Source organism: Ambystoma mexicanum, unplaced genomic scaffold (genome assembly GCF_040938575.1).
Source record: "Ambystoma mexicanum isolate Mex_15411 unplaced genomic scaffold, UKY_AmexF1_1 Mex_scaf1, whole genome shotgun sequence".
NCBI classification, from domain to species: domain Eukaryota; kingdom Metazoa; phylum Chordata; class Amphibia; order Caudata; family Ambystomatidae; genus Ambystoma; species Ambystoma mexicanum.
In genome coordinates this window covers 4,934,426-4,957,668 of record NW_027182324.1, presented here as the reverse complement: position 1 = coordinate 4,957,668, position 23,243 = coordinate 4,934,426, and the positions used below count along the sequence as shown (strand labels likewise).

The window sequence follows — 23,243 nt, the reverse complement described above, 5'->3', positions numbered from 1 at the left end:
AATTCATTTCCTTTATTGACCAGTGAGGTAGCCATGTATGGAGGTGCTGTAGAGTGAAAATCAAGTTTCAAATGGCAGTGATCCATCTGCCTGGATAGCTCAGTCGGTAGAGCATCAGACTTTTAATCTGAGAGTCCAGGGTTCAAGTCCCTGTTCAGGCGTATCTTTGCTTCTTTTACAAAAAATTAAGCAGGAAATATGAATTGCCCATTCTAATATGTGCTATTTCTGATGGCATCGCAACCTTGGGCAATATGACTCTAAGGTAGTGGAGTCCAGAGTTCTTGGATGCTTTGCCAACATATCAAGCCTGACTGTGCTTCTAAATAGCATGAAATAGCAATCTTTGTACAAAATTTTAATATTGGGGAGACAGATTGGTCGAAAAAAAGCAGACAGGCGCTGCTGAGATTCGAACTCAGGATCTCCTGTTTACTAGACAGGCGCTTTAACCAACTAAGCCACAGCACCTTTTTTGCATCTGGTCTCCTTTCCTTCCTCATGTAATCATTTAGAAGTGAAATCCACTTTTTTAAGGCTGGGCTTCTGTTGCAATATAACTTTTCAAAATGTTTTCCAATTGACTGAAACTCCATTGCACAAAACGAGCATGTCATTAATCATCGATTTAGAGTGGACTGCATTGCCCAGTGTGTGCATTGAGGAGCACATGTTCGTCTTTACTGGGGAGCAAGTTTGCAATCATGAATGTGGCAAAACATTCAAATCCGTAAGTGGGTGAACATTAAAGTCCTAGATGCTGCAAATCTCTATATCTGGATACGGAATGACTGAAAAAAGTTATGTCTCCAGTGTCAAAATGTGTGTAATGCACTAGTAATTCATTTCCTTTATTGACCAGTGAGGTAGCCATGTATGGAGGTGCTGTAGAGTGAAAATCAAGTTTCAAATGGGCAGTGATCCCTGTGCCTGGATAGCTCAGTCGGTAGAGCATCAGACTTTTAATCTGAGGGTCCAGGGTTCAAGTCCCTGTTCAGGCGTACCTTTGCTTCTTTTACAAAAAATTAAGCAGGAAATATGAATTGCTCATTCTAATATGTGCTATTTCTGATGGCATCGCAACCTTGGGCAATATGACTCTAAGGTAGTGGAGTCCAGAGTTCTTGGATGCTTTGCCAACATTTCAAGCCTCACTGTGCTTCTAAATAGCATGAAATAGCAATCTTTGTACAAAGTTTTAATATTGGGGAGACAGATTGGTCGAAAAAAAAGCAGACAGGCGCTGCTGAGATTCGAACTCAGAATCTCCTGTTTACTAGACAGGCGCTTTAACCAACTAAGCCACAGCACCTTTTTTGCATCTGGTCTCCTTTCCTTCCTCATGTAATCATTTAGAAGTGAAATCCACTTTTTTAAGGCTGGGCTTCTGTTGCAATATAACTTTTCAAAATGTTTTCCAATTGACTGAAACTCCATTGCACAAAACGAGCATGTCATTAATCGTCGATTTAGAGTGGACTGCATTGTCCAGTGTGTGCATTGAGGAGCACATGTTCATCTTTACTGGGGAGCAAGTTTGCACTCATGAATGTGGCAAAACATTCAAATCCGTAAGTGGGTGAACATTAAAGTCCTAGATGCTGCAAATCTCTATATCTGGATACGGAATGACTGAAAAAAGTTATGGCTCCAGTGTCAAAATGTGTGTAATGCACTAGTAATTCATTTCCTTTATTGACCAGTGAGGTAGCCATGTATGGAGGTGCTGTAGAGTGAAAATCAAGTTTCAAATGGCAGTGATCCATCTGCCTGGATAGCTCAGTCGGTAGAGCATCAGACTTTTAATCTGAGGGTCCAGGGTTCAAGTCCCTGTTCAGGCGTACCTTTGCTTCTTTTACAAAAAATTAAGCAGGAAATATGAATTGCCCATTCTAATATGTGCCATTTCTGATGGCATCGCAACCTTGGGCAATATGACTCTAAGGTAGTGGAGTCCAGAGTTCTTGGATGCTTTGCCAACATATCAAGCCTGACTGTGCTTCTAAATAGCATGAAATAGCAATCTTTGTACAAAGTTTTAATATTGGGGAGACAGATTGGTCGAAAAAAAGCAGACAGGCGCTGCTGAGATTCGAACTCAGGATCTCCTGTTTACTAGACAGGCGCTTTAACCAACTAAGCCACAGCACCTTTTTTGCATATGGTCTCCTTTCCTTCCTCATGTAATCATTTAGAAGTGAAATCCACTTTTTTAAGGCTGGGCTTCTGTTGCAATATAACTTTTCAAAATGTTTTCCAATTGACTGAAACTCCATTGCACAAAACGAGCATGTCATTAATCGTCGATTTAGAGTGGACTGCATTGCCCAGTGTGTGCATTGAGGAGCACATGTTCGTCTTTACTGGGGAGCAAGTTTGCACTCATGAATGTGGCAAAACATTAAAATCCGTAAGTGGGTGAACATTAAAGTCCTAGATGCTGCAAATCTCTATATCTGGATACGGAATGACTGAAAAAAGTTATGTCTCCAGTGTCAAAATGTGTGTAATGCACTAGTAATTCATTTCCTTTATTGACCAGTGAGGTAGCCATGTATGGAGGTGCTGTAGAGTGAAAATCAAGTTTCAAATGGGCAGTGATCCCTGTGCCTGGATAGCTCAGTCGGTAGAGCATCAGACTTTTAATCTGAGGGTCCAGGGTTCAAGTCCCTGTTCAGGCGTATCTTTGCTTCTTTTACAAAAAATTTAGCAGGAAATATGAATTGCTCATTCTAATATGTGCTATTTCTGATGGCATCGCAACCTTGGGCAATATGACTCTAAGGTAGTGGAGTCCAGAATTCTTGGATGCTTTGCCAACATTTCAAGCCTGACTGTGCTTCTAAATAGCATGAAATAACAATCTTTGTACAAAGTTTTAATATTGGGGAGACAGATTGGTCGAAAAAAAAGCAGACAGGCGCTGCTGAGATTCGAACTCAGGATCTCCTGTTTACTAGACAGGCGCTTTAACCAACTAAGCCACAGCACCTCTTTTGCATCTGATCTCCTTTCCTTCCTCATGTAATCATTTAGAAGTGAAATCCACTTTTTTTAAGGCTGGGCTTCTGTTGCAATATAACTTTACAAAATGTTTTCCAATTGACTGAAACTCCATTGCACAAAACGAGCATGTCATTAATCGTTGATTTAGAGTGGACTGCATTGCCCAGTGTGTGTATTGAGGAGCACATGTTCGCCTTTACTGGGGAGCAATTTTGCACTCATGAATGTGGCAAAACATTCAAATCCGTAAGTGGGTGAACATTAAAGTCCTAGATGCTGCAAATCTCTATATCTGGATAAGGAATGACTGAAAAAAGTTATGTCTCCAGTGTCAAAATGTGTGTAATGCACTAGTAATTCATTTCCTTTATTGACCAGTGAGGTAGCCATGTATGGAGGCGCTGTAGAGTGAAAATCAAGTTTCAAATGGCAGTGATCCATGTGCCTGGATAGCTCAGTCGGTAGAGCATCAGACTTTTAATCTGAGGGTCCAGGGTTCAAGTCCCTGTTCAGGCGTACCTTTGCTTCTTTTACAAAAAATTAAGCAGGAAATATGAATTGCTCATTCTAATATGTGCTGTTTCTGATGGCATCGCAACCTTGGGCAATATGACTCTAAGGTAGTGGAGTCCAGAGTTCTTGGATGCTTTGCCAACATTTCAAGCCTGACTGTGCTTCTAAATAGCATGAAATAGCAATCTTTGTACAAAGTTTTAATATTGGGGAGACAGATTGGTCGAAAAAAAAGCAGACAGGCGCTGCTGAGATTCGAACTTAGGATCTCCTGTTTACTAGACAGGCGCTTTAACCAACTAAGCCACAGCACCTTTTTTGCATCTGGTCTCCTTTCCTTCCTCATGTAATCATTTAGAAGTGAAATCCACTTTTTTAAGGCTGGGCTTCTGTTGCAATATAACTTTTCAAAATGTTTTCCAATTGACTGAAACTCCATTGCACAAAACGAGCATGTCATTAATCGTCGATTTAGAGTGGACTGCATTGCCCAGTGTGTGCATTGAGGAGCACATGTTCGTCTTTACTGGGGAGCAAGTTTGCACTCATGAATGTGGCAAAACATTCAAATCCGTAAGTGGGTGAACATTAAAGTCCTAGATGCTGCAAATCTCTATATCTGGATACGGAATGACTGAAAAAAGTTATGTCTCCAGTGTCAAAATGTGTGTAATGCACTAGTAATTCATTTCCTTTATTGACCAGTGAGGTAGCCATGTATGGAGGTGCTGTAGAGTGAAAATCAAGTTTCAAATGGGCAGTGATCCTTGTGCCTGGATAGCTCAGTCGGTAGAGCATCAGACTTTTAATCTGAGGGTCCAGGGTTCAAGTCCCTGTTCAGGCGTACCTTTGCTTCTTTTACAAAAAATTAAGCAGGAAATATGAATTGCTCATTCTAATATGTGCTATTTCTGATGGCATCGCAACCTTGGGCAATATGACTCTAAGGTAGTGGAGTCCAGAGTTCTTGGATGCTTTGCCAACATTTCAAGCCTGACTGTGCTTCTAAATAGCATGAAATAGCAATCTTTGTACAAAGTTTTAATATTGGGGAGACAGATTGGTCGAAAAAAAAGCAGACAGGCGCTGCTGAGATTCGAACTCAGGATCTCCTGTTTACTAGACAGGCGCTTTAACCAACTAAGCCACAGCACCTTTTTTGCATCTGGTCTCCTTTCCTTCCTCATGTAATCATTTAGAAGTGAAATCCACTTTTTTAAGGCTGGGCTTCTATTGCAATATAACTTTTCAAAATGTTTTCCAATTGACTGAAACTCCATTGCACAAAACGAGCATGTCATTAATCGTCGATTTAGAGTGGACTGCATTGCCCAGTGTGTGCATTGAGGAGCACATGTTCGTCTTTACTGGGGAGCAAGTTTGCACTCATGAATGTGGCAAAACATTCAAATCCGTAAGTGGGTGAACATTAAAGTCCTAGATGCTGCAAATCTCTATATCTGGATACGGAATGAATGAAAAAAGTTATGTCTCCAGTGTCAAAATGTGTGTAATGCACTAGTAATTCATATCCTTTATTGACCAGTGAGCTAGCCATGTATGGAGGTGCTGTAGAGTGAAAATCAAGTTTCAAATGGGCAGTGATCCTTGTGCCTGGGTAGCTCAGTCGGTAGAGCATCAGACTTTTAATCTGAGGGTCCAGGGTTCAAGTCCCTGTTCAGGGGTACCTTTGCTTCTTTTACAAAAAATTAAGCAGGAAATATGAATTGCTCATTCTAATATGTGCTATTTCTGATGGCATCGCAACCTTGGGCAATATGACTCTAAGGTAGTGGAGTCCAGAATTCTTGGATGCTTTGCCAACATTTCAAGCCTGACTGTGCTTCTAAATAGCATGAAATAACAATCTTTGTACAAAGTTTTAATATTGGGGAGACAGATTGGTCGAAAAAAAAGCAGACAGGCGCTGCTGAGATTCGAACTCAGGATCTCCTGTTTACTAGACAGGCGCTTTAACCAACTAAGCCACAGCACCTCTTTTGCATCTGATCTCCTTTCCTTCCTCATGTAATCATTTAGAAGTGAAATCCACTTTTTTTAAGGCTGGGCTTCTGTTGCAATATAACTTTACAAAATGTTTTCCAATTGACTGAAACTCCATTGCACAAAACGAGCATGTCATTAATCGTTGATTTAGAGTGGACTGCATTGCCCAGTGTGTGTATTGAGGAGCACATGTTCGCCTTTACTGGGGAGCAATTTTGCACTCATGAATGTGGCAAAACATTCAAATCCGTAAGTGGGTGAACATTAAAGTCCTAGATGCTGCAAATCTCTATATCTGGATAAGGAATGACTGAAAAAAGTTATGTCTCCAGTGTCAAAATGTGTGTAATGCACTAGTAATTCATTTCCTTTATTGACCAGTGAGGTAGCCATGTATGGAGGCGCTGTAGAGTGAAAATCAAGTTTCAAATGGCAGTGATCCATGTGCCTGGATAGCTCAGTCGGTAGAGCATCAGACTTTTAATCTGAGGGTCCAGGGTTCAAGTCCCTGTTCAGGCGTACCTTTGCTTCTTTTACAAAAAATTAAGCAGGAAATATGAATTGCTCATTCTAATATGTGCTGTTTCTGATGGCATCGCAACCTTGGGCAATATGACTCTAAGGTAGTGGAGTCCAGAGTTCTTGGATGCTTTGCCAACATTTCAAGCCTGACTGTGCTTCTAAATAGCATGAAATAGCAATCTTTGTACAAAGTTTTAATATTGGGGAGACAGATTGGTCGAAAAAAAAGCAGACAGGCGCTGCTGAGATTCGAACTTAGGATCTCCTGTTTACTAGACAGGCGCTTTAACCAACTAAGCCACAGCACCTTTTTTGCATCTGGTCTCCTTTCCTTCCTCATGTAATCATTTAGAAGTGAAATCCACTTTTTTAAGGCTGGGCTTCTGTTGCAATATAACTTTTCAAAATGTTTTCCAATTGACTGAAACTCCATTGCACAAAACGAGCATGTCATTAATCGTCGATTTAGAGTGGACTGCATTGCCCAGTGTGTGCATTGAGGAGCACATGTTCGTCTTTACTGGGGAGCAAGTTTGCACTCATGAATGTGGCAAAACATTCAAATCCGTAAGTGGGTGAACATTAAAGTCCTAGATGCTGCAAATCTCTATATCTGGATACGGAATGACTGAAAAAAGTTATGTCTCCAGTGTCAAAATGTGTGTAATGCACTAGTAATTCATTTCCTTTATTGACCAGTGAGGTAGCCATGTATGGAGGTGCTGTAGAGTGAAAATCAAGTTTCAAATGGGCAGTGATCCTTGTGCCTGGATAGCTCAGTCGGTAGAGCATCAGACTTTTAATCTGAGGGTCCAGGGTTCAAGTCCCTGTTCAGGCGTACCTTTGCTTCTTTTACAAAAAATTAAGCAGGAAATATGAATTGCTCATTCTAATATGTGCTATTTCTGATGGCATCGCAACCTTGGGCAATATGACTCTAAGGTAGTGGAGTCCAGAGTTCTTGGATGCTTTGCCAACATTTCAAGCCTGACTGTGCTTCTAAATAGCATGAAATAGCAATCTTTGTACAAAGTTTTAATATTGGGGAGACAGATTGGTCGAAAAAAAAGCAGACAGGCGCTGCTGAGATTCGAACTCAGGATCTCCTGTTTACTAGACAGGCGCTTTAACCAACTAAGCCACAGCACCTTTTTTGCATCTGGTCTCCTTTCCTTCCTCATGTAATCATTTAGAAGTGAAATCCACTTTTTTAAGGCTGGGCTTCTATTGCAATATAACTTTTCAAAATGTTTTCCAATTGACTGAAACTCCATTGCACAAAACGAGCATGTCATTAATCGTCGATTTAGAGTGGACTGCATTGCCCAGTGTGTGCATTGAGGAGCACATGTTCGTCTTTACTGGGGAGCAAGTTTGCACTCATGAATGTGGCAAAACATTCAAATCCGTAAGTGGGTGAACATTAAAGTCCTAGATGCTGCAAATCTCTATATCTGGATACGGAATGAATGAAAAAAGTTATGTCTCCAGTGTCAAAATGTGTGTAATGCACTAGTAATTCATATCCTTTATTGACCAGTGAGCTAGCCATGTATGGAGGTGCTGTAGAGTGAAAATCAAGTTTCAAATGGGCAGTGATCCTTGTGCCTGGGTAGCTCAGTCGGTAGAGCATCAGACTTTTAATCTGAGGGTCCAGGGTTCAAGTCCCTGTTCAGGGGTACCTTTGCTTCTTTTACAAAAAATTAAGCAGGAAATATGAATTGCTCATTCTAATATGTGCTATTTCTGATGGCATCGCAACCTTGGGCAATATGACTCTAAGGTAGTGGAGTCCAGAGTTCTTGGATGCTTTGCCAACATTTCAAGCCTGACTGTGCTTCTAAATAGCATGAAATAGCAATCTTTGTACAAAGTTTTAATATTGGGGAGACAGATTGGTCGAAAAAAAAGCAGACAGGCGCTGCTGAGATTCGAACTCAGGATCTCCTGTTTACTAGACAGGCGCTTTAACCAACTAAGCCACAGCACCTTTTTTGCATCTGGTCTCCTTTCCTTCCTCATGTAATCATTTAGAAGTGAAATCCACTTTTTTAAGGCTGGGCTTCTATTGCAATATAACTTTTCAAAATGTTTTCCAATTGACTGAAACTCCATTGCACAAAACGAGCATGTCATTAATCGTCGATTTAGAGTGGACTGCATTGCCCAGTGTGTGCATTGAGGAGCACATGTTCGTCTTTACTGGGGAGCAAGTTTGCACTCATGAATGTGGCAAAACATTCAAATCCGTAAGTGGGTGAACATTAAAGTCCTAGATGCTGCAAATCTCTATATCTGGATACGGAATGACTGAAAAAAGTTATGTCTCCAGTGTCAAAATGTGTGTAATGCACTAGTAATTCATTTCCTTTATTGACCAGTGAGGTAGCCATGTATGGAGGTGCTGTAGAGTGAAAATCAAGTTTCAAATGGGCAGTGATCATTGTGCCTGGATAGCTCAGTTGGTAGAGCATCAGACTTTTAATCTGAGGGTCCAGGGTTCAAGTCCCTGTTCAGGCGTACCTTTGCTTCTTTTACAAAAAATTAAGCAGGAAATATGAATTGCTCATTCTAATATGTGCTATTTCTGATGGCATCGCAACCTTGGGCAATATGACTCTAAGGTAGTGGAGTCCAGAGTTCTTGGATGCTTTGACAACATTTCAAGCTTGACTGTGCTTCTAAATAGCATGAAATAGCAATCTTTGTACAAAGTTTTAATATTGGGGAGACAGATTGGTCGAAAAAAAAGCAGACAGGCGCTGCTGAGATTCGAACTCAGGATCTCCTGTTCACTAGACAGGCGCTTTAACCAACTAAGCCACAGCACCTTTTTTGCATCTGGTCTCCTTTCCTTCCTCATGTAATCATTTAGAAGTGAAATCCACTTTTTTAAGGCTGGGCTTCTGTTGCAATATAACTTTTCAAAATGTTTTCCAATTGACTGAAACTCCATTGCACAAAACGAGCATGTCATTAATCGTCGATTTAGAGTGGACTGCATTGCCCAGTGTGTGCATTGAGGAGCACATGTTCGTCTTTACTGGGGAGCAAGTTTGCACTCATGAATGTGGCAAAACATTAAAATCCGTAAGTGGGTGAACATTAAAGTCCTAGATGCTGCAAATCTCTATATCTGGATACGGAATGACTGAAAAAAGTTATGTCTCCAGTGTCAAAATGTGTGTAATGCACTAGTAATTCATTTCCTTTATTGACCAGTGAGGTAGCCATGTATGGAGGTGCTGTAGAGTGAAAATCAAGTTTCAAATGGCAGTGATCCATCTGCCTGGATAGCTCAGTCGGTAGAGCATCAGACTTTTAATCTGAGGGTCCAGGGTTCAAGTCCCTGTTCAGGCGTATCTTTGCTTCTTTTACAAAAAATTAAGCAGGAAATATGAATTGCCCATTCTAATATGTGCTATTTCTGATGGCATCGCAACCTTGGGCAATATGACTCTAAGGTAGTGGAGTCCAGAGTTCTTGGATGCTTTGCCAACATATCAAGCCTGACTGTGCTTCTAAATAGCATGAAATAGCAATCTTTGTACAACATTTTAATATTGGGGAGACAGATTGGTCGAAAAAAAGCAGACAGGCGCTGCTGAGATTCGAACTCAGGATCTCCTGTTTACTAGACAGGCGCTTTAACCAACTAAGCCACAGCACCTTTTTTGCATCTGGTCTCCTTTCCTTCCTCATGTAATCATTTAGAAGTGAAATCCACTTTTTTAAGGCTGGGCTTCTGTTGCAATATAACTTTTCAAAATGTTTTCCAATTGACTGAAACTCCATTGCACAAAACGAGCATGTCATTAATCATCGATTTAGAGTGGACTGCATTGCCCAGTGTGTGCATTGAGGAGCACATGTTCGTCTTTACTGGGGAGCAAGTTTGCACTCATGAATGTGGCAAAACATTCAAATCCGTAAGTGGGTGAACATTAAAGTCCTAGATGCTGCAAATCTCTATATCTGGATACGGAATGACTGAAAAAAGTTATGTCTCCAGTGTCAAAATGTGTGTAATGCACTAGTAATTCATTTCCTTTATTGACCAGTGAGGTAGCCATGTATGGAGGTGCTGTAGAGTGAAAATCAAGTTTCAAATGGGCAGTGATCCATGTGCCTGGATAGCTCAGTCGGTAGAGCATCAGACTTTTAATCTGAGGGTCCAGGGTTCAAGTCCCTGTTCAGGCGTACCTTTGCTTCTTTTACAAAAAATTAAGCAGGAAATATGAATTGCTCATTCTAATATGTGCTATTTCTGATGGCATCGCAACCTTGGGCAATATGACTCTAAGGTAGTGGAGTCCAGAGTTCTTGGATGCTTTGCCAACATTTCAAGCCTCACTGTGCTTCTAAATAGCATGAAATAGCAATCTTTGTACAAAGTTTTAATATTGGGGAGACAGATTGGTCGAAAAAAAAGCAGACAGGCGCTGCTGAGATTCGAACTCAGAATCTCCTGTTTACTAGACAGGCGCTTTAACCAACTAAGCCACAGCACCTTTTTTGCATCTGGTCTCCTTTCCTTCCTCATGTAATCATTTAGAAGTGAAATCCACTTTTTTAAGGCTGGGCTTCTGTTGCAATATAACTTTTCAAAATGTTTTCCAATTGACTGAAACTCCATTGCACAAAACGAGCATGTCATTAATCGGCGATTTAGAGTGGACTGCATTGTCCAGTGTGTGCATTGAGGAGCACATGTTCATCTTTACTGGGGAGCAAGTTTGCACTCATGAATGTGGCAAAACATTCAAATCCGTAAGTGGGTGAACATTAAAGTCCTAGATGCTGCAAATCTCTATATCTGGATACGGAATGACTGAAAAAAGTTATGGCTCCAGTGTCAAAATGTGTGTAATGCACTAGTAATTCATTTCCTTTATTGACCAGTGAGGTAGCCATGTATGGAGGTGCTGTAGAGTGAAAATCAAGTTTCAAATGGCAGTGATCCATCTGCCTGGATAGCTCAGTGGGTAGAGCATCAGACTTTTAATCTGAGGGTCCAGGGTTCAAGTCCCTGTTCAGGCGTACCTTTGCTTCTTTTACAAAAAATTAAGCAGGAAATATGAATTGCCCATTCTAATATGTGCTATTTCTGATGGCATCGCAACCTTGGGCAATATGACTCTAAGGTAGTGGAGTCCAGAGTTCTTGGATGCTTTGCCAACATATCAAGCCTGACTGTGCTTCTAAATAGCATGAAATAGCAATCTTTGTACAAAGTTTTAATATTGGGGAGACAGATTGGTCGAAAAAAAGCAGACAGGCGCTGCTGAGATTCGAACTCAGGATCTCCTGTTTACTAGACAGGCGCTTTAACCAACTAAGCCACAGCACCTTTTTTGCATATGGTCTCCTTTCCTTCCTCATGTAATCATTTAGAAGTGAAATCCACTTTTTTAAGGCTGGGCTTCTGTTGCAATATAACATTTCAAAATGTTTTCCAATTGACTGAAACTCCATTGCACAAAACGAGCATGTCATTAATCGTCGATTTAGAGTGGACTGCATTGCCCAGTGTGTGCATTGAGGAGCACATGTTCGTCTTTACTGGGGAGCAAGTTTGCACTCATGAATGTGGCAAAACATTAAAATCCGTAAGTGGGTGAACATTAAAGTCCTAGATGCTGCAAATCTCTATATCTGGATACGGAATGACTGAAAAAAGTTATGTCTCCAGTGTCAAAATGTGTGTAATGCACTAGTAATTCATTTCCTTTATTGACCAGTGAGGTAGCCATGTATGGAGGTGCTGTAGAGTGAAAATCAAGTTTCAAATGGGCAGTGATCCCTGTGCCTGGATAGCTCAGTCGGTAGAGCATCAGACTTTTAATCTGAGGGTCCAGGGTTCAAGTCCCTGTTCAGGCGTATCTTTGCTTCTTTTACAAAAAATTTAGCAGGAAATATGAATTGCTCATTCTAATATGTGCTATTTCTGATGGCATCGCAACCTTGGGCAATATGACTCTAAGGTAGTGGAGTCCAGAATTCTTGGATGCTTTGCCAACATTTCAAGCCTGACTGTGCTTCTAAATAGCATGAAATAACAATCTTTGTACAAAGTTTTAATATTGGGGAGACAGATTGGTCGAAAAAAAAGCAGACAGGCGCTGCTGAGATTCGAACTCAGGATCTCCTGTTTACTAGACAGGCGCTTTAACCAACTAAGCCACAGCACCTCTTTTGCATCTGATCTCCTTTCCTTCCTCATGTAATCATTTAGAAGTGAAATCCACTTTTTTTAAGGCTGGGCTTCTGTTGCAATATAACTTTACAAAATGTTTTCCAATTGACTGAAACTCCATTGCACAAAACGAGCATGTCATTAATCGTTGATTTAGAGTGGACTGCATTGCCCAGTGTGTGTATTGAGGAGCACATGTTCGCCTTTACTGGGGAGCAATTTTGCACTCATGAATGTGGCAAAACATTCAAATCCGTAAGTGGGTGAACATTAAAGTCCTAGATGCTGCAAATCTCTATATCTGGATAAGGAATGACTGAAAAAAGTTATGTCTCCAGTGTCAAAATGTGTGTAATGCACTAGTAATTCATTTCCTTTATTGACCAGTGAGGTAGCCATGTATGGAGGCGCTGTAGAGTGAAAATCAAGTTTCAAATGGCAGTGATCCATGTGCCTGGATAGCTCAGTCGGTAGAGCATCAGACTTTTAATCTGAGGGTCCAGGGTTCAAGTCCCTGTTCAGGCGTACCTTTGCTTCTTTTACAAAAAATTAAGCAGGAAATATGAATTGCTCATTCTAATATGTGCTGTTTCTGATGGCATCGCAACCTTGGGCAATATGACTCTAAGGTAGTGGAGTCCAGAGTTCTTGGATGCTTTGCCAACATTTCAAGCCTGACTGTGCTTCTAAATAGCATGAAATAGCAATCTTTGTACAAAGTTTTAATATTGGGGAGACAGATTGGTCGAAAAAAAAGCAGACAGGCGCTGCTGAGATTCGAACTTAGGATCTCCTGTTTACTAGACAGGCGCTTTAACCAACTAAGCCACAGCACCTTTTTTGCATCTGGTCTCCTTTCCTTCCTCATGTAATCATTTAGAAGTGAAATCCACTTTTTTAAGGCTGGGCTTCTGTTGCAATATAACTTTTCAAAATGTTTTCCAATTGACTGAAACTCCATTGCACAAAACGAGCATGTCATTAATCGTCGATTTAGAGTGGACTGCATTGCCCAGTGTGTGCATTGAGGAGCACATGTTCGTCTTTACTGGGGAGCAAGTTTGCACTCATGAATGTGGCAAAACATTCAAATCCGTAAGTGGGTGAACATTAAAGTCCTAGATGCTGCAAATCTCTATATCTGGATACGGAATGACTGAAAAAAGTTATGTCTCCAGTGTCAAAATGTGTGTAATGCACTAGTAATTCATTTCCTTTATTGACCAGTGAGGTAGCCATGTATGGAGGTGCTGTAGAGTGAAAATCAAGTTTCAAATGGGCAGTGATCCTTGTGCCTGGATAGCTCAGTCGGTAGAGCATCAGACTTTTAATCTGAGGGTCCAGGGTTCAAGTCCCTGTTCAGGCGTACCTTTGCTTCTTTTACAAAAAATTAAGCAGGAAATATGAATTGCTCATTCTAATATGTGCTATTTCTGATGGCATCGCAACCTTGGGCAATATGACTCTAAGGTAGTGGAGTCCAGAGTTCTTGGATGCTTTGCCAACATTTCAAGCCTGACTGTGCTTCTAAATAGCATGAAATAGCAATCTTTGTACAAAGTTTTAATATTGGGGAGACAGATTGGTCGAAAAAAAAGCAGACAGGCGCTGCTGAGATTCGAACTCAGGATCTCCTGTTTACTAGACAGGCGCTTTAACCAACTAAGCCACAGCACCTTTTTTGCATCTGGTCTCCTTTCCTTCCTCATGTAATCATTTAGAAGTGAAATCCACTTTTTTAAGGCTGGGCTTCTATTGCAATATAACTTTTCAAAATGTTTTCCAATTGACTGAAACTCCATTGGACAAAACGAGCATGTCATTAATCGTCGATTTAGAGTGGACTGCATTGCCCAGTGTGTGCATTGAGGAGCACATGTTCGTCTTTACTGGGGAGCAAGTTTGCACTCATGAATGTGGCAAAACATTCAAATCCGTAAGTGGGTGAACATTAAAGTCCTAGATGCTGCAAATCTCTATATCTGGATACGGAATGAATGAAAAAAGTTATGTCTCCAGTGTCAAAATGTGTGTAATGCACTAGTAATTCATATCCTTTATTGACCAGTGAGCTAGCCATGTATGGAGGTGCTGTAGAGTGAAAATCAAGTTTCAAATGGGCAGTGATCCTTGTGCCTGGGTAGCTCAGTCGGTAGAGCATCAGACTTTTAATCTGAGGGTCCAGGGTTCAAGTCCCTGTTCAGGGGTACCTTTGCTTCTTTTACAAAAAATTAAGCAGGAAATATGAATTGCTCATTCTAATATGTGCTATTTCTGATGGCATCGCAACCTTGGGCAATATGACTCTAAGGTAGTGGAGTCCAGAATTCTTGGATGCTTTGCCAACATTTCAAGCCTGACTGTGCTTCTAAATAGCATGAAATAACAATCTTTGTACAAAGTTTTAATATTGGGGAGACAGATTGGTCGAAAAAAAAGCAGACAGGCGCTGCTGAGATTCGAACTCAGGATCTCCTGTTTACTAGACAGGCGCTTTAACCAACTAAGCCACAGCACCTTTTTTGCATCTGGTCTCCTTTCCTTCCTCATGTAATCATTTAGAAGTGAAATCCACTTTTTTAAGGCTGGGCTTCTATTGCAATATAACTTTTCAAAATGTTTTCCAATTGACTGAAACTCCATTGGACAAAACGAGCATGTCATTAATCGTCGATTTAGAGTGGACTGCATTGCCCAGTGTCTGCATTGAGGAGCACATGTTCGTCTTTACTGGGGAGCAAGTTTGCACTCATGAATGTGGCAAAACATTCAAATCCGTAAGTGGGTGAACATTAAAGTCCTAGATGCTGCAAATCTCTATATCTGGATACGGAATGAATGAAAAAAGTTATGTCTCCAGTGTCAAAATATGTGTAATGCACTAGTAATTCATATCCTTTATTGACCAGTGAGCTAGCCATGTATGGAGGTGCTGTAGAGTGAAAATCAAGTTTCAAATGGGCAGTGATCCTTGTGCCTGGGTAGCTCAGTCGGTAGAGCGTCAGACTTTTAATCTGAGGGTCCAGGGTTCAAGTCCCTGTTCAGGGGTACCTTTGCTTCTTTTACAAAAAATTAAGCAGGAAATATGAATTGCTCATTCTAATATGTGCTATTTCTGATGGCATCGCAACCTTGGGCAATATGACTCTAAGGTAGTGGAGTCCAGAATTCTTGGATGCTTTGCCAACATTTCAAGCCTGACTGTGCTTCTAAATAGCATGAAATAACAATCTTTGTACAAAGTTTTAATATTGGGGAGACAGATTGGTCGAAAAAAAAGCAGACAGGCGCTGCTGAGATTCGAACTCAGGATCTCCTGTTTACTAGACAGGCGCTTTAACCAACTAAGCCACAGCACCTCTTTTGCATCTGATCTCCTTTCCTTCCTCATGTAATCATTTAGAAGTGAAATCCACTTTTTTTAAGGCTGGGCTTCTGTTGCAATATAACTTTACAAAATGTTTTCCAATTGACTGAAACTCCATTGCACAAAACGAGCATGTCATTAATCGTTGATTTAGAGTGGACTGCATTGCCCAGTGTGTGTATTGAGGAGCACATGTTCGCCTTTACTGGGGAGCAATTTTGCACTCATGAATGTGGCAAAACATTCAAATCCGTAAGTGGGTGAACATTAAAGTCCTAGATGCTGCAAATCTCTATATCTGGATAAGGAATGACTGAAAAAAGTTATGTCTCCAGTGTCAAAATGTGTGTAATGCACTAGTAATTCATTTCCTTTATTGACCAGTGAGGTAGCCATGTATGGAGGCGCTGTAGAGTGAAAATCAAGTTTCAAATGGCAGTGATCCATGTGCCTGGATAGCTCAGTCGGTAGAGCATCAGACTTTTAATCTGAGGGTCCAGGGTTCAAGTCCCTGTTCAGGCGTACCTTTGCTTCTTTTACAAAAAATTAAGCAGGAAATATGAATTGCTCATTCTAATATGTGCTGTTTCTGATGGCATCGCAACCTTGGGCAATATGACTCTAAGGTAGTGGAGTCCAGAGTTCTTGGATGCTTTGCCAACATTTCAAGCCTGACTGTGCTTCTAAATAGCATGAAATAGCAATCTTTGTACAAAGTTTTAATATTGGGGAGACAGATTGGTCGAAAAAAAAGCAGACAGGCGCTGCTGAGATTCGAACTTAGGATCTCCTGTTTACTAGACAGGCGCTTTAACCAACTAAGCCACAGCACCTTTTTTGCATCTGGTCTCCTTTCCTTCCTCATGTAATCATTTAGAAGTGAAATCCACTTTTTTAAGGCTGGGCTTCTGTTGCAATATAACTTTTCAAAATGTTTTCCAATTGACTGAAACTCCATTGCACAAAACGAGCATGTCATTAATCGTCGATTTAGAGTGGACTGCATTGCCCAGTGTGTGCATTGAGGAGCACATGTTCGTCTTTACTGGGGAGCAAGTTTGCACTCATGAATGTGGCAAAACATTCAAATCCGTAAGTGGGTGAACATTAAAGTCCTAGATGCTGCAAATCTCTATATCTGGATACGGAATGACTGAAAAAAGTTATGTCTCCAGTGTCAAAATGTGTGTAATGCACTAGTAATTCATTTCCTTTATTGACCAGTGAGGTAGCCATGTATGGAGGTGCTGTAGAGTGAAAATCAAGTTTCAAATGGGCAGTGATCCTTGTGCCTGGATAGCTCAGTCGGTAGAGCATCAGACTTTTAATCTGAGGGTCCAGGGTTCAAGTCCCTGTTCAGGCGTACCTTTGCTTCTTTTACAAAAAATTAAGCAGGAAATATGAATTGCTCATTCTAATATGTGCTATTTCTGATGGCATCGCAACCTTGGGCAATATGACTCTAAGGTAGTGGAGTCCAGAGTTCTTGGATGCTTTGCCAACATTTCAAGCCTGACTGTGCTTCTAAATAGCATGAAATAGCAATCTTTGTACAAAGTTTTAATATTGGGGAGACAGATTGGTCGAAAAAAAAGCAGACAGGCGCTGCTGAGATTCGAACTCAGGATCTCCTGTTTACTAGACAGGCGCTTTAACCAACTAAGCCACAGCACCTTTTTTGCATCTGGTCTCCTTTCCTTCCTCATGTAATCATTTAGAAGTGAAATCCACTTTTTTAAGGCTGGGCTTCTATTGCAATATAACTTTTCAAAATGTTTTCCAATTGACTGAAACTCCATTGCACAAAACGAGCATGTCATTAATCGTCGATTTAGAGTGGACTGCATTGCCCAGTGTGTGCATTGAGGAGCACATGTTCGTCTTTACTGGGGAGCAAGTTTGCACTCATGAATGTGGCAAAACATTCAAATCCGTAAGTGGGTGAACATTAAAGTCCTAGATGCTGCAAATCTCTATATCTGGATACGGAATGAATGAAAAAAGTTATGTCTCCAGTGTCAAAATGTGTGTAATGCACTAGTAATTCATATCCTTTATTGACCAGTGAGCTAGCCATGTATGGAGGTGCTGTAGAGTGAAAATCAAGTTTCAAATGGGCAGTGATCCTTGTGCCTGGGTAGCTCAGTCGGTAGAGCATCAGACTTTTAATCTGAGGGTCCAGGGTTCAAGTCCCTGTTCAGGGGTACCTTTGCTTCTTTTACAAAAAATTAAGCAGGAAATATGAATTGCTCATTCTAATATGTGCTATTTCTGATGGCATCGCAACCTTGGGCAATATGACTCTAAGGTAGTGGAGTCCAGAGTTCTTGGATGCTTTGCCAACATTTCAAGCCTGACTGTGCTTCTAAATAGCATGAAATAGCAATCTTTGTACAAAGTTTTAATATTGGGGAGACAGATTGGTCGAAAAAAAAGCAGACAGGCGCTGCTGAGATTCGAACTCAGGATCTCCTGTTTACTAGACAGGCGCTTTAACCAACTAAGCCACAGCACCTTTTTTGCATCTGGTCTCCTTTCCTTCCTCATGTAATCATTTAGAAGTGAAATCCACTTTTTTAAGGCTGGGCTTCTATTGCAATATAACTTTTCAAAATGTTTTCCAATTGACTGAAACTCCATTGCACAAAACGAGCATGTCATTAATCGTCGATTTAGAGTGGACTGCATTGCCCAGTGTGTGCATTGAGGAGCACATGTTCGTCTTTACTGGGGAGCAAGTTTGCACTCATGAATGTGGCAAAACATTCAAATCCGTAAGTGGGTGAACATTAAAGTCCTAGATGCTGCAAATCTCTATATCTGGATACGGAATGACTGAAAAAAGTTATGTCTCCAGTGTCAAAATGTGTGTAATGCACTAGTAATTCATTTCCTTTATTGACCAGTGAGGTAGCCATGTATGGAGGTGCTGTAGAGTGAAAATCAAGTTTCAAATGGGCAGTGATCATTGTGCCTGGATAGCTCAGTTGGTAGAGCATCAGACTTTTAATCTGAGGGTCCAGGGTTCAAGTCCCTGTTCAGGCGTACCTTTGCTTCTTTTACAAAAAATTAAGCAGGAAATATGAATTGCTCATTCTAATATGTGCTATTTCTGATGGCATCGCAACCTTGGGCAATATGACTCTAAGGTAGTGGAGTCCAGAGTTCTTGGATGCTTTGCCAACATTTCAAGCTTGACTGTGCTTCTAAATAGCATGAAATAGCAATCTTTGTACAAAGTTTTAATATTGGGGAGACAGATTGGTCGAAAAAAAAGCAGACAGGCGCTGCTGAGATTCGAACTCAGGATCTCCTGTTTACTAGACAGGCGCTTTAACCAACTAAGCCACAGCACCTTTTTTGCATCTGGTCTCCTTTCCTTCCTCATGTAATCATTTAGAAGTGAAATCCACTTTTTTAAGGCTGGGCTTATGTTGCAATATAACTTTTCAAAATGTTTTCCAATTGACTGAAACTCCATTGCACAAAACGAGCATGTCATTAATCGTCGATTTAGAGTGGACTGCATTGCCCAGTGTGTGCATTGAGGAGCACATGTTCGTCTTTACTGGGGAGCAAGTTTGCACTCATGAATGTGGCAAAACATTCAAATCCGTAAGTGGGTGAACATTAAAGTCCTAGATGCTGCAAATCTCTATATCTGGATACGGAATGACTGAAAAAAGTTATGTCTCCAGTGTCAAAATGTGTGTAATGCACTAGTAATTCATTTCCTTTATTGACCAGTGAGGTAGCCATGTATGGAGGTGCTGTAGAGTGAAAATCAAGTTTCAAATGGCAGTGATCCATCTGCCTGGATAGCTCAGTTGGTAGAGCATCAGACTTTTAATCTGAGGGTCCAGGGTTCAAGTCCCTGTTCAGGCGTATCTTTGCTTCTTTTACAAAAAATTAAGCAGGAAATATGAATTGCCCATTCTAATATGTGCTATTTCTGATGGCATCGCAACCTTGGGCAATATGACTCTAAGGTAGTGGAGTCCAGAGTTCTTGGATGCTTTGCCAACATATCAAGCCTGACTGTGCTTCTAAATAGCATGAAATAGCAATCTTTGTACAAAATTTTAATATTGGGGAGACAGATTGGTCGAAAAAAAGCAGACAGGCGCTGCTGAGATTCGAACTCAGGATCTCCTGTTTACTAGACAGGCGCTTTAACCAACTAAGCCACAGCACCTTTTTTGCATCTGGTCTCCTTTCCTTCCTCATGTAATCATTTAGAAGTGAAATCCACTTTTTTAAGGCTGGGCTTCTGTTGCAATATAACTTTTCAAAATGTTTTCCAATTGACTGAAACTCCATTGCACAAAACGAGCATGTCATTAATCATCGATTTAGAGTGGACTGCATTGCCCAGTGTGTGCATTGAGGAGCACATGTTCGTCTTTACTGGGGAGCAAGTTTGCACTCATGAATGTGGCAAAACATTCAAATCCGTAAGTGGGTGAACATTAAAGTCCTAGATGCTGCAAATCTCTATATCTGGATACGGAATGACTGAAAAAAGTTATGTCTCCAGTGTCAAAATGTGTGTAATGCACTAGTAATTCATTTCCTTTATTGACCAGTGAGGTAGCCATGTATGGAGGTGCTGTAGAGTGAAAATCAAGTTTCAAATGGGCAGTGATCCCTGTGCCTGGATAGCTCAGTCGGTAGAGCATCAGACTTTTAATCTGAGGGTCCAGGGTTCAAGTCCCTGTTCAGGCGTACCTTTGCTTCTTTTACAAAAAATTAAGCAGGAAATATGAATTGCTCATTCTAATATGTGCTATTTCTGATGGCATCGCAACCTTGGGCAATATGACTCTAAGGTAGTGGAGTCCAGAGTTCTTGGATGCTTTGCCAACATTTCAAGCCTCACTGTGCTTCTAAATAGCATGAAATAGCAATCTTTGTACAAAGTTTTAATATTGGGGAGACAGATTGGTCGAAAAAAAAGCAGACAGGCGCTGCTGAGATTCGAACTCAGAATCTCCTGTTTACTAGACAGGCGCTTTAACCAACTAAGCCACAGCACCTTTTTTGCATCTGGTCTCCTTTCCTTCCTCATGTAATCATTTAGAAGTGAAATCCACTTTTTTAAGGCTGGGCTTCTGTTGCAATATAACTTTTCAAAATGTTTTCCAATTGACTGAAACTCCATTGCACAAAACGAGCATGTCATTAATCGTCGATTTAGAGTGGACTGCATTGCCCAGTGTGTGCATTGAGGAGCACATGTTCATCTTTACTGGGGAGCAAGTTTGCACTCATGAATGTGGCAAAACATTCAAATCCGTAAGTGGGTGAACATTAAAGTCCTAGATGCTGCAAATCTCTATATCTGGATACGGAATGACTGAAAAAAGTTATGGCTCCAGTGTCAAAATGTGTGTAATGCACTAGTAATTCATTTCCTTTATTGACCAGTGAGGTAGCCATGTATGGAGGTGCTGTAGAGTGAAAATCAAGTTTCAAATGGCAGTGATCCATCTGCCTGGATAGCTCAGTCGGTAGAGCATCAGACTTTTAATCTGAGGGTCCAGGGTTCAAGTCCCTGTTCAGGCGTACCTTTGCTTCTTTTACAAAAAATTAAGCAGGAAATATGAATTGCCCATTCTAATATGTGCTATTTCTGATGGCATCGCAACCTTGGGCAATATGACTCTAAGGTAGTGGAGTCCAGAGTTCTTGGATGCTTTGCCAACATATCAAGCCTGACTGTGCTTCTAAATAGCATGAAATAGCAATCTTTGTACAAAGTTTTAATATTGGGGAGACAGATTGGTCGAAAAAAAGCAGACAGGCGCTGCTGAGATTCGAACTCAGGATCTCCTGTTTACTAGACAGGTGCTTTAACCAACTAAGCCACAGCACCTTTTTTGCATCTGGTCTCCTTTCCTTCCTCATGTAATCATTTAGAAGTGAAATCCACTTTTTTAAGGCTGGGCTTCTGTTGCAATATAACTTTTCAAAATGTTTTCCAATTGACTGAAACTCCATTGCACAAAACGAGCATGTCATTAATCGTCGATTTAGAGTGGACTGCATTGCCCAGTGTGTGCATTGAGGAGCACATGTTCATCTTTACTGGGGAGCAAGTTTGCACTCATGAATGTGGCAAAACATTCAAATCCGTAAGTGGGTGAACATTAAAGTCCTAGATGCTGCAAATCTCTATATCTGGATACGGAATGACTGAAAAAAGTTATGGCTCCAGTGTCAAAATGTGTGTAATGCACTAGTAATTCATTTCCTTTATTGACCAGTGAGGTAGCCATGTATGGAGGTGCTGTAGAGTGAAAATCAAGTTTCAAATGGGCAGTGATCCCTGTGCCTGGATAGCTCAGTCGGTAGAGCATCAGACTTTTAATCTGAGGGTCCAGGGTTCAAGTCCCTGTTCAGGCGTACCTTTGCTTCTTTTACAAAAAATTAAGCAGGAAATATGAATTGCTCATTCTAATATGTGCTATTTCTGATGGCATCGCAACCTTGGGCAATATGACTCTAAGGTAGTGGAGTCCAGAGTTCTTGGATGCTTTGCCAACATTTCAAGCCTCACTGTGCTTCTAAATAGCATGAAATAGCAATCTTTGTACAAAGTTTTAATATTGGGGAGACAGATTGGTCGAAAAAAAAGCAGACAGGCGCTGCTGAGATTCGAACTCAGAATCTCCTGTTTACTAGACAGGCGCTTTAACCAACTAAGCCACAGCACCTTTTTTGCATCTGGTCTCCTTTCCTTCCTCATGTAATCATTTAGAAGTGAAATCCACTTTTTTAAGGCTGGGCTTCTGTTGCAATATAACTTTTCAAAATGTTTTCCAATTGACTGAAACTCCATTGCACAAAACGAGCATGTCATTAATCGTCGATTTAGAGTGGACTGCATTGCCCAGTGTGTGCATTCAGGAGCACATGTTCGTCTTTACTGGGGAGCAAGTTTGCACTCATGAATGTGGCAAAACATTCAAATCCGTAAGTGGGTGAACATTAAAGTCCTAGATGCTGCAAATCTCTATATCTGGATACGGAATGACTGAAAAAAGTTATGGCTCCAGTGTCAAAATGTGTGTAATGCACTAGTAATTCATTTCCTTTATTGACCAGTGAGGTAGCCATGTATGGAGGTGCTGTAGAGTGAAAATCAAGTTTCAAATGGCAGTGATCCATCTGCCTGGATAGCTCAGTCGGTAGAGCATCAGACTTTTAATCTGAGGGTCCAGGGTTCAAGTCCCTGTTCAGGCGTACCTTTGCTTCTTTTACAAAAAATTAAGCAGGAAATATGAATTGCCCATTCTAATATGTGCTATTTCTGATGGCATCGCAACCTTGGGCAATATGACTCTAAGGTAGTGGAGTCCAGAGTTCTTGGATGCTTTGCCAACATATCAAGCCTGACTGTGCTTCTAAATAGCATGAAATAGCAATCTTTGTACAAAGTTTTAATATTGGGGAGACAGATTGGTCGAAAAAAAGCAGACAGGCGCTGCTGAGATTCGAACTCAGGATCTCCTGTTTACTAGACAGGCACTTTAACCAACTAAGCCACAGCACCTTTTTTGCATCTGGTCTCCTTTCCTTCCTCATGTAATCATTTAGAAGTGAAATCCACTTTTTTAAGGCTGGGCTTCT

At 40.8% G+C, this 23,243-nt stretch overlaps 20 non-coding genes across 20 annotated transcripts; 3 read left to right on the top strand and 17 right to left on the bottom strand.

Moving 5' to 3' along the window:
• Positions 1-397: 397 nt before the first annotated feature.
• On the bottom strand, positions 398-471 carry TRNAT-AGU (transfer RNA threonine (anticodon AGU)). Its single transcript has one exon. It is a non-coding gene; the product is annotated as a tRNA-Thr (tRNA).
• A 1,606-nt stretch (positions 472-2,077) lies between these two features.
• Positions 2,078-2,151, bottom strand: TRNAT-AGU (transfer RNA threonine (anticodon AGU)). The gene has a single exon. It is a non-coding gene; the product is annotated as a tRNA-Thr (tRNA).
• A 767-nt stretch (positions 2,152-2,918) lies between these two features.
• TRNAT-AGU (transfer RNA threonine (anticodon AGU)) lies at positions 2,919-2,992 on the bottom strand. Its single transcript has one exon. It is a non-coding gene; the product is annotated as a tRNA-Thr (tRNA).
• A 1,608-nt stretch (positions 2,993-4,600) lies between these two features.
• TRNAT-AGU (transfer RNA threonine (anticodon AGU)) lies at positions 4,601-4,674 on the bottom strand. Its single transcript has one exon. It is a non-coding gene; the product is annotated as a tRNA-Thr (tRNA).
• Positions 4,675-5,441: 767 nt separating this feature from the next.
• Positions 5,442-5,515, bottom strand: TRNAT-AGU (transfer RNA threonine (anticodon AGU)). Its single transcript has one exon. It is a non-coding gene; the product is annotated as a tRNA-Thr (tRNA).
• A 1,608-nt stretch (positions 5,516-7,123) lies between these two features.
• On the bottom strand, positions 7,124-7,197 carry TRNAT-AGU (transfer RNA threonine (anticodon AGU)). Its single transcript has one exon. It is a non-coding gene; the product is annotated as a tRNA-Thr (tRNA).
• Positions 7,198-7,964: 767 nt separating this feature from the next.
• TRNAT-AGU (transfer RNA threonine (anticodon AGU)) lies at positions 7,965-8,038 on the bottom strand. The gene has a single exon. It is a non-coding gene; the product is annotated as a tRNA-Thr (tRNA).
• A 457-nt stretch (positions 8,039-8,495) lies between these two features.
• Positions 8,496-8,568, top strand: TRNAK-UUU (transfer RNA lysine (anticodon UUU)). Its single transcript has one exon. It is a non-coding gene; the product is annotated as a tRNA-Lys (tRNA).
• A 1,076-nt stretch (positions 8,569-9,644) lies between these two features.
• TRNAT-AGU (transfer RNA threonine (anticodon AGU)) lies at positions 9,645-9,718 on the bottom strand. The gene has a single exon. It is a non-coding gene; the product is annotated as a tRNA-Thr (tRNA).
• A 1,606-nt stretch (positions 9,719-11,324) lies between these two features.
• TRNAT-AGU (transfer RNA threonine (anticodon AGU)) lies at positions 11,325-11,398 on the bottom strand. The gene has a single exon. It is a non-coding gene; the product is annotated as a tRNA-Thr (tRNA).
• Positions 11,399-12,165: 767 nt separating this feature from the next.
• Positions 12,166-12,239, bottom strand: TRNAT-AGU (transfer RNA threonine (anticodon AGU)). Its single transcript has one exon. It is a non-coding gene; the product is annotated as a tRNA-Thr (tRNA).
• A 1,608-nt stretch (positions 12,240-13,847) lies between these two features.
• TRNAT-AGU (transfer RNA threonine (anticodon AGU)) lies at positions 13,848-13,921 on the bottom strand. Its single transcript has one exon. It is a non-coding gene; the product is annotated as a tRNA-Thr (tRNA).
• Positions 13,922-14,688: 767 nt separating this feature from the next.
• On the bottom strand, positions 14,689-14,762 carry TRNAT-AGU (transfer RNA threonine (anticodon AGU)). The gene has a single exon. It is a non-coding gene; the product is annotated as a tRNA-Thr (tRNA).
• Positions 14,763-15,529: 767 nt separating this feature from the next.
• TRNAT-AGU (transfer RNA threonine (anticodon AGU)) lies at positions 15,530-15,603 on the bottom strand. Its single transcript has one exon. It is a non-coding gene; the product is annotated as a tRNA-Thr (tRNA).
• A 1,608-nt stretch (positions 15,604-17,211) lies between these two features.
• TRNAT-AGU (transfer RNA threonine (anticodon AGU)) lies at positions 17,212-17,285 on the bottom strand. Its single transcript has one exon. It is a non-coding gene; the product is annotated as a tRNA-Thr (tRNA).
• A 767-nt stretch (positions 17,286-18,052) lies between these two features.
• Positions 18,053-18,126, bottom strand: TRNAT-AGU (transfer RNA threonine (anticodon AGU)). The gene has a single exon. It is a non-coding gene; the product is annotated as a tRNA-Thr (tRNA).
• A 457-nt stretch (positions 18,127-18,583) lies between these two features.
• Positions 18,584-18,656, top strand: TRNAK-UUU (transfer RNA lysine (anticodon UUU)). The gene has a single exon. It is a non-coding gene; the product is annotated as a tRNA-Lys (tRNA).
• Positions 18,657-18,893: 237 nt separating this feature from the next.
• TRNAT-AGU (transfer RNA threonine (anticodon AGU)) lies at positions 18,894-18,967 on the bottom strand. The gene has a single exon. It is a non-coding gene; the product is annotated as a tRNA-Thr (tRNA).
• A 456-nt stretch (positions 18,968-19,423) lies between these two features.
• On the top strand, positions 19,424-19,496 carry TRNAK-UUU (transfer RNA lysine (anticodon UUU)). The gene has a single exon. It is a non-coding gene; the product is annotated as a tRNA-Lys (tRNA).
• Positions 19,497-19,732: 236 nt separating this feature from the next.
• Positions 19,733-19,806, bottom strand: TRNAT-AGU (transfer RNA threonine (anticodon AGU)). Its single transcript has one exon. It is a non-coding gene; the product is annotated as a tRNA-Thr (tRNA).
• Positions 19,807-23,243: the final 3,437 nt, after the last annotated feature.